Raw genomic sequence first — 10,000 nt, forward strand, 5'->3', positions numbered from 1 at the left:
ATTGGTTTTGATCTAATAAAAGCGTCCCTTCCATCTCTGGTCGGGACTCTGTTTTTTTTTTTTTTTTTTTTTTTTTTTTTAAAAAAAAAAAAAAAAAAAAAAAAAAATTCTTTATTCTCAATATTCTTATATCATACAAACAACCCACCACCTTATACAATTAGTGGGTCCTATTTGATACATTTGAATTTTATATTAGTACTACAGCTAACACAATTTGTTACTTTTCTGTTGCTCACACTATGGGCACTTCTGTCTATTTTCCTACATTGTTATATTCTACTTATGCTAAGCTACTTCTACCTGCAGCGTTTACATTTGTGCCAGAATAGTATAAACCTACATTGTTGGCCTTGTTCACCGAGCTAATCCCGGTGAACGTGCCCCTGGCACCAGGCTGGCCGGAGTTTCAATACGCTGCAGTACTATACTAATGGTTTCTGTCCTAGCTTATCCTACGTCTACTCTATCTTAACCTAGTGTCGAAGTTGGTGAGTGTCTCAATCGGTAGTTGGGCGCACCCTACCTCCTAATCCCAGGCATGGCGGATTCCAGCCGTAAAGCGGCTGGCCAAGTCCTCGCCTCGGCGGAACAGGTTAGAATGCGCAGAGTCTAATTTGGGAATAGTTAGGTCTTAATTGTTGTTCCTTAAATAGTCCCTTATCACTTTGAGTGATATTTCGTTAGATAATTTATTCAGGATTGTAAAGTGGTCCTCATGCCTGAGCAGGTGATACGTGTCGTGATTTGGTAATTGCTGACGAAGTTGCGCGGCTACATCGTCGAAGAGGTGGCACTCATACACCACGTGTTCCGGGGTGCCTGGTGTGGCCCCACAGTCACACGCTGGTGTCGCCTGTTTCCCAAACCGGCATAGATATGCCGGGTAGGGTCCATGACCTGTGAGGAAGTGCAGCAGTCCTCGTGATGGTGTGAAGTGCTTTAGTTGTAACCTTTCCCTAATATTGGGCAGCAGTTCATGTGTTCGCCGACCGGTTTCCTCTTTATCCCATTGTTCTTGCCAAAGTTCTTCCCCCCTTCGTTTGATTTCAATTTTGTTCCCCACGTATATCCCCATCAATTCAACTACTTTGTCCCTGTTTCCCTTTTTTATCCAGTACCATGCTGCCTGCTCCCGGATTTTAATGTCGAGCGGGCAGAGCCCCATCAGTACTGTTAGGGCTCCTCCAGGTGTAGTTCTGTATGCTCCCACTGATCTTAGTAACATGCTCCGCTGCACTCTTCTCACAGCCATGGCAGGCATAACCCTCGTGAGTCTGTGGGCCCAGATTCCTGATCCATATCCTACAATTGAAGTCAATATGCTATTATGATATAATTTGATTAGTTCTGGTGGTAGGTGAAATCGCTTGTGTCCAATTGCAATGAGATGATTTAATGTTTCCAAGGATTTTTGTGTAACGGTATCTATGTGTGATGTATATGTCCACCTCTCATCGACGACTACGCCCAGGTATCGCGCTTCATGGCGTCGAAGAACTGGTGAGCCGTCTATCCTCACAGTTGGATTTCTAACTAGTTGTCCTTTTAAGAGTAGATATGTAGATTTTGTTGGAGAAATCTTCATTTTGGACAGGTGGCACCATGTACTTAGGATTGTTATGGCCCTTTCAATTTTCGGCTCTAAGTCTTCGCGGCTACGGCCACCAACCAGCAGGAGGAGGTCGTCCGCGTAGGCTATGCCCTCTAGCACATCGTCGCTGTTCTGAAGGTTGTCCAAAAGAGGTTCCATATTAACATCCCAAAAGAGTGGCCCCAGGACTGACCCCTGTGGACACCCCTTGGTGATCTTTTTGCTTACTCTTCCGCTAGGGGACGATAGCCAGACCTCCCTATTCTCACAATAGCTCCTGAGACAGCCATATAGCGACGCTGGGCACTCCTTCTCTCGCAATCGAGAGAAGAGCGAGGGCCACCACAGGCTGTCAAAGGCGCCACTGATATCCACCATGATGCCGACCACGTATTTGTGCGGGGTAGAGGCGCAGACCTCAGCAGCCAGGGCGATGGCGTCAGACGCCGATCTCCCTGTCCTGAAACCGAATTGTCTGTTACTCATCCCGCACAACACTCGATGTGCTGCCAGTCTGTCTGCCAGCAACCTCTCAAAAAGTTTCCCCAGTGTGTCTAATAGACATATGGGCCTGTAGGATTTGGGTTCTCGTGGATCTTTGTCTCGACTTTTCTTGATAATTACAACTGTAGCCCTTTTCCATATTTGGGGGAATTTCCCGAGCCGCAGACACTCGTTGTACAACCTTGTGAGAGGTGCCACCAATTGGGGAGCCAGGAATTGCACCACCTCTGCGGTGATGCCGTCTGGGCCTGGAGCCTTGCCTCTTTTAAGGGCTTTTATTTGTGTAGCTACTTCTTCCTCGGAGAAGGGATATACCATATTGTTGTTTCGGTATTCCTCTAGATCTTGTCTCCGAATCTGCTGTTGTGCCTCAGAGTCCTCATTTTCGCCATCGTCAGGCAGCAGGACACGGAGGAGGACCTCAGCAGTCTCCTGCCAGGTTTCCGTCATCCTGCCCTGATCCCTGACGGTGGACAACACCATGGGTGACCTGATCTTTTCCCGCACCAACTTATATGGTACACCCCATGGGTCTGTAGCTAGTTGCGTTTGTACATACTTTTCCCAGCTCTGTAGCCTCACGGCTTTGAGCTCTTGCTGGAAGTGCTCCTTGGCCTCTCTATATCTCAGCAGCCAACGTTGCTTTTCTTCCCAGACGACACTTCGCTGGTAGTACCTCCTGGCCCTCCTGACAGACTGGCGCATCTGTCCCAACTCGGTTGACCATGGTGACGGAGAGGCCGCTACGGCTCTCCTCCTGGTTGGTACAGCGGCCTTTACCGCCCTTACGACTGCTTTCACCAGCTCCTCTGCGTATCCCTCGACATTTTCGTCACCGTCGGGCAATGTCGGTATTTCACACTCCCTTGCCAGGCGATCCCAGTCAGCTCTGTTGTAGTTTAGCTGTGTCTCCCACCCCATGTCCCAGCGGCATTCTTCGTCTCCCAATGAGAATGTGATAAGATTGTGGTCACTGGTTGTTACCTGGTCCCAGACCATCCAGTTTGTTACTTTGGTGGCGAGATTGGGCGTGACCAATGTAACGTCAATGTTGGTGCCCTCGCCCCCACCTCCTGCGTAGGTGGGCGGGTTTCCTTGCTTATTGGCGACCATTAGCTGTAGCGCCATGATGGTCTCTTCAGCCTTTTCTCCTCGGTCATCTCGTGTGCCGCTGAACCACAGGGGGGACTTGGCATTTATGTCTGCTGTAATGACACATCGACGTCCCCGCAACGCCGTGGTTACTTGTGTAAGCTTGTCAAGGAATTCATCTATTGTCCGGCCGTACTGGAAGTACATGTTTATGATGTATAGTACTCCAGCTGGTGTTTGTAGTTCCACGACGTTGCAGTGATCGTCGGAAAACTGGGAGAGAACTGTGGCTCTTAGCGCTTTGTTGATGATCATTATAGCTGCTCTGGGTTCTGCTCCACTGTGAATGACCTGCCAACTTGCTGCCGCAAATGGGATTCGCCCAGCCAGGGAGTATGGTTCCTGCAAACAGAGCACATCCAGACTCCTCTCCTCCACGACTCTGCGGAGTTCCTGCATGACTAATTTGCTGTTATGTGAGTTAATCTGTCCTACGTTTAAATGGGTCTCGTGCATAATATGTTCTTATATGTGATTCGGGCCAGTTCTTATTCCAGTCGTGGGCTATTCTTCCATTTGTTATGACAGATTGACTGTAGAGTTCATCTAGATCAAATTTCTCATTTCGTCTGTCAAATACTTTTTTGATCAGGTCACGCAGGGCTCCAAAGTCGGTGGGGAGATTCATTGTCTTCAGCTGTATTCTGTCGACAGCCTCCATCACCGAGAAGGTGACGTCTCTGCCGTATTCATGACCGACACGTACCACATGCCTCAGGGCTGTGGTGAGGACCGCCGGCTCCTCCAGGCGTGCTAATTGTAGTGCATGTTCTAGGTTGGGGTATACCCTTTTGGGATCTACGCCCAAACCTTTTTGTATACCAGAGTTGGTAGAGGAAAATGTACTGTCTATTACATTGACTTGTATGTCTTGTTTCTCTGGTACGTTCGTCTGTGGTTTTGCCACAGGATGCCCTTTTGGTCGTTCTAGCTCTTTAAGCGACCCTAGTCCCCGTCTTGAGGGACTCTGTTTGCATGTATTAGCTCTAGAATTACCACAGTTATCCAAGTAACGTGGGTACGATCTAAGGAACCATAACTGATTTAATGAGCCATTCGCGGTTTCACCTTAATGCGGCTTGTACTGAGACATGCATGGCTTAATCTTTGAGACAAGCATATGACTACTGGCAGGATCAACCAGGGAGCTGCGTCAACTAGAGCTGAGCAGCCGGCCGCCCGGGAGTGTGTCCCGGGGGCCCGCGCGAACACGCAAGCGTCCGCTCAATTATTCTGCAAACAGGAGGAGGCTGAGCTCCCCTGCACAATACACCTCGAAACCCTCTCAGGTCCCGGCGGCGCGCAGCGCCGTCCTAAGTACTTGGTCGGGTTCGAGAGAGGCGCAATCGCCCGGAGTTTGGCGAGTAGACGCTTTAGGTGCGACCACCCGTGCTCCCAACTGAGCTTGCCGCTGCCGACAGAGGCCCGGGAGCGTGCTGTCGTGGCATTGCCGGCGGGAGACAACACGCGCCACCTACGGTGACCGGCAGCTCCAACGCCAGCGCCACAGAAGGACAAAAGCCCCACTTGGGTGCCGAAGCGAACTCTCCCAGCACAGCGCACGCGCCAACACGTCCGCACAGCTGCGATACAAACCACCTGCGAGAACCGCAGAGGCGACCGAGCAGCAGACGGCGTCGCGGCGCCGAGCGCCGGGCGGCGGCGCATCCTCAGCGCACACAGTCCTCAATCGGACCAGCACACTGCAGATGTCCACCGCGCTTCGCACCGGGCCCGCGAGGACCTACTTTGGCCGCACGGCGCCGCGTGCAGGGTGCGCCGGCGCGCAGCTGCGCCGCCTGCCGGCTCCGTCGGCCGGCGCGCCTGCCACTGGCCGCCCCCACCAGCCGGCTGTAGCGCGTGCGCCCACGCACCGCGCGGCCAGCACGCCGGGAGGCCCCCCCTCGCCGGCCGGGGACGGTCCCACCCAGCCACCGCCGCGTATCGCTTCACACCCACATGCCATTCACGTTCGTGGGCATGGTGGGTATCGCTGCAACAACCGGTTGGTAGCTCAACCGATCGTCGCCATCACTGATTCACCCCTAGCGAGAACAACCGCACCACAACGGTTTACCAGTTGTTCATTTGCGTAACGTCACCAGCAAACGTAGGCGTCCATCGCCATTTGCAAATTCAACGATTGTTGCATGCCTGTGTCAGGTGTCACGACACACTATGTCTGCCCACATACACGCAACAACATGTGCACGCTTCGCGAACACGTGGAAGGTGGTCCCCGTACGTATGCGATGTCCATTGCGCGAACGACTGTCAACCGGCCTCTGTCGCATGTCGCAGATGTGGAACGCAGTGCACCATGCTATCACGGTGTGTGAGAAGAGACGACTACGTCTGACAACACGCGCCACTACATCAACAGACGGCTCATGCTGATCGCCATCCAGGGCATACCACACTGCAATCCAGCTCTTATAGGGAGACGACACATAGCTGAGTGCACAACATTTGGACCGCATGGTTCGCCGTTGTTGGCGCAGTCGTTGTACGGTCACATGTACCACGATGTATCATTCAGTACATGAGGACCAATGTGCAGTACAGTGTGTGATTTGGACGTACAACATCAGCGGACAGTTGACACAGGCCGTACCACAGCGTAGGCTAAGTGCTTCGCCATGCGAATGCCAATGAACAACTGCAAATGCCAATGAACAACTGCAAAGGGCATTGAGCATGTACGTCCTGCTGCCATCCACATTACAGTGTATAGCTGCAAGGTGTTTAACATGAAGCGATACACTGGGGACCGGGCAGTGCGAGTAGCAAACTATATTGCGGGGGTTGCAGTTAGGCAACACTACACTACTTTAACGCGTCGTATGACAATTACAGAGCAGGTTAAGGCCCAACATGTGTTGGGTTAAGGCCCAACGTGTGTTGGGTTAAGGCCCAACGTGTGTTGGGTTAAGGCCCAACGTGTGTTGGGTTAAGGCCCAACGTGTGTTGGGTTAAGGCCCAACGTGTGTTGGGTTAAGGCCCAACGTGTGTTGGGTTAAGGCCCAACGTGTGTTGGGTTAAGGACCAACGTGTGTTGGGTTAAGGCCCAACGTGTGTTGGGTTAAGGCCCAACGTGTGTTGGGTTAAGGCCCAACGTGTGTTGGGTTACAGCACAATATGGGTTACGTTAAGGGGCAATGTGGGTTACGTTACGGCGCAATGTGGGTTAGGCTAAGGCGCAATATAGGTTACATTAAGGCGCAATATAGGTTACGTTAAGGCGCAATATAGGTTACGTTAAGGCGCAATATAGGTTACGTTAAGGCGCAATATAGGTTACGTTAAGGCGCAATATAGGTTACGTTAAGGCGCAATATAGGTTACGTTAAGGCGCAATATAGGTTACGTTAAGGCGCAATATAGGTTACGTTAAGGCGCAATACAGGTTACGTTAAGGCGCAATACAGGTTACGTTAAGGCGCAATACAGGTTACGTTAAGGCGCAATACAGGTTACGTTAAGGCGCAATACAGGTTAGGTTAAGGCGCAATACAGGTTAGGTTAAGGCGCAATACAGGTTAGGTTAAGGCGCAATACAGGTTAGGTTAAGGCGCAATACAGGTTAGGTTAAGGCGCAATACAGGTTAGGTTAAGGTACGACACAGGTTAGGTTAAGGCGCAATACAGGTTAGGTTAAGGCACGACACAGGTTAGGTTAAGGTACGACACAGGTTAGGTTAAGGTACGACACAGGTTAGGTTAAGGTACGACACAGGTTAGGTTAAGGTACGACACAGGTTAGGTTAAGGTACGACACAGGTTAGGTTAAGGTACGACACAGGTTAGGTTAAGGTACGACACAGGTTAGGTTAAGGTACGACACAGGTTAGGTTAAGGTACGACATAGGTTAGGTTAAGGTACGACATAGGTTAGGTTAAGGTACGACATAGGTTAGGTTAAGGTACGACATAGGTTAGGTTAAGGTACGATATAGGTTAGGTTACGGTACGATATAGGTTAGGTTACGGTACGATATAGGTTAGGTTACGGTACGATATAGGTTAGGTTACGGTACTATATAGGTTAGGTTACAGTACGATATAGGTTAGGTTACGGTACGATATAGGTTAGGTTAAGGTACACATTGTTGTAAGGAAAGGTTTAATGGGGGGCGGGGCGGCCGGTTTGTTGATTGTGATTATAGTAAGTGGATTCCTGCGGCATCATCTGATTTGCCACGTCAGGATGCACCTTTGGCTCATGACAGGCGGCGCTCCGATTCCATGCTTGTGGCAGACCTGTGTCTTTCATTCCCGCCATTGTTTGTGTGCTGTGAGAGGAGGCAGTATTGTGATGTTGGGTGCACCCCTGTGTAGGACATGTGTGGGTGTTGGTGGCTTAGCTGAGCAATGGTGGTTGTCGGGAGGGTGTGATATTCCGTTTTCTGAGTGGACCTCCCAGTCTGGTTATGACAGTGTGGATTGTCTCATGTGGCGGAGAGGATGCACTATGTGTTGTTCCATGCTGGTGCTTACATATTGTCTGTGTGCGTGTTACAGGCGGAGAGTAGTGCGTGATAAGAGTGTGTGGCTGACGTGTGGTTGTGATTGTGAGCAGAGTCTTTCAGCATGTATACGGACAGTTGTATATATTATCTGTATTCTGATGGGTCTATCTATTACTAATCAGCGCCGTGTATACGTTTAATCCGGTTCCAGTCGAAACTGTTGTATCTCTGTACATTAGTGACACGGCGAGCGCGCTATGTAGCTACTCGTCTCGGCAGCTTCCACCGGTGTATGGCAAATGATTATAAACAATGAGTCGAGTCGTCAATACCGATAGTGTGACGTCACATGTCTGGGGTGGGGGACGCTGCGCCCTTCCGGTGGGTCATGGCCTAGAAAGACGCTCCCCACGCAGGGGGGCTTGGACTGTCATAAACTCTTCCGAGTAATATACTTGCCGTACGTTTTTGCGACTGCGAGTGCAACGCCCACCGGTACCGACATGGATGGAGCGCCTCCTAGCTGACCGCTCAGCATCGGCATTCGTACAGAGAGCAACGCGATCGCGTCTCTAGCTCGTAACTGGTACAGCTCGCAGCTCATGCATAGGGACAGCGGGAATGTCGCATATTGGACATAACTCTTCATGAAACGCAAGTTATAGGGGTGGATTGCACATTGCGACTGCGGGAAAAGTCCGCCGTTCATCCGCTCGGATCCTGCACGCAGGTTGAAGCACCGGGGCGCGAACGCCGCGCAGGCGCGCGCATCCTGCACCGCCGGCCAGCACGAGGCCAACCAACGGCGAGAGCAGACCACGCCCGCGCTAAACGCCCGCACTTACCGGCACCCCTACGGCACTCACCTCGCCCAGGCCCGGCACGTTAGCGCTGACCCACTTCCCGACCAAGCCCGACACGCCCCGATCCTCAGAGCCAATCCTTATCCCGAAGTTACGGATCCAATTTGCCGACTTACCTTACCTACATTATTCTATCGACTAGAGGCTCTTCACCTTGGAGACCTGCTGCGGATATGGGTACGAACCGGCGCGACACCTCCACGTGGCCCTCTCCCGGATTTTCAAGGTCCGAGGGGAAGATCGGGACACCGCCGCAACTGCGGTGCTCTTCGCGTTCCAAACCCTATCTCCCTGCTAGAGGATTCCAGGGAACTCGAACGCTCATGCAGAAAAGAAAACTCTTCCCCGATCTCCCGACGGCGTCTCCGGGTCCTTTTGGGTTACCCCGACGAGCATCTCTAAAAGAGGGGCCCGACTTGTATCGGTTCCGCTGCCGGGTTCCGGAATAGGAACCGGATTCCCTTTCGCCCAACGGGGGCCAGCACAACGTGCATCATGCTATGACGGCCCCCATCAACATCGGATTTCTCCTAGGGCTTAGGATCGACTGACTCGTGTGCAACGGCTGTTCACACGAAACCCTTCTCCGCGTCAGCCCTCCAGGGCCTCGCTGGAGTATTTGCTACTACCACCAAGATCTGCACCGACGGCGGCTCCAGGCAGGCTCACGCCCAGACCCTTCTGCGCCCACCGCCGCGACCCTCCTACTCGTCAGGGCTTCGCGGCCGGCCGCAAGGACCGGCCATGACTGCCAGACTGACGGCCGAGTATAGGCACGACGCTTCAGCGCCATCCATTTTCAGGGCTAGTTGCTTCGGCAGGTGAGTTGTTACACACTCCTTAGCGGATTCCGACTTCCATGGCCACCGTCCTGCTGTCTTAAGCAACCAACGCCTTTCATGGTTTCCCATGAGCGTCGATTCGGGCGCCTTAACTCGGCGTTTGGTTCATCCCACAGCGCCAGTTCTGCTTACCAAAAGTGGCCCACTTGGCACTCCGATCCGAGTCGTTTGCTCGCGGCTTCAGCATATCAAGCAAGCCGGAGATCTCACCCATTTAAAGTTTGAGAATAGGTTGAGGTCGTTTCGGCCCCAAGGCCTCTAATCATTCGCTTTACCGGATGAGACTCGTACGAGCACCAGCTATCCTGAGGGAAACTTCGGAGGGAACCAGCTACTAGATGGTTCGATTAGTCTTTCGCCCCTATACCCAGCTCCGACGATCGATTTGCACGTCAGAATCGCTACGGACCTCCATCAGGGTTTCCCCTGACTTCGTCCTGGCCAGGCATAGTTCACCATCTTTCGGGTCCCAACGTGTACGCTCTAGGTGCGCCTCACCTCGCAATGAGGACGAGACGCCCCGGGAGTGCGGAGGCCGCCGCCCCGTGAAGGGCGGGGAAGCCCCATCCTCCCTCG

The sequence above is a fragment of the Schistocerca americana genome, chromosome 3, assembly GCF_021461395.2.
Source record: "Schistocerca americana isolate TAMUIC-IGC-003095 chromosome 3, iqSchAmer2.1, whole genome shotgun sequence".
In the NCBI taxonomy this organism is placed as follows: domain Eukaryota; kingdom Metazoa; phylum Arthropoda; class Insecta; order Orthoptera; family Acrididae; genus Schistocerca; species Schistocerca americana.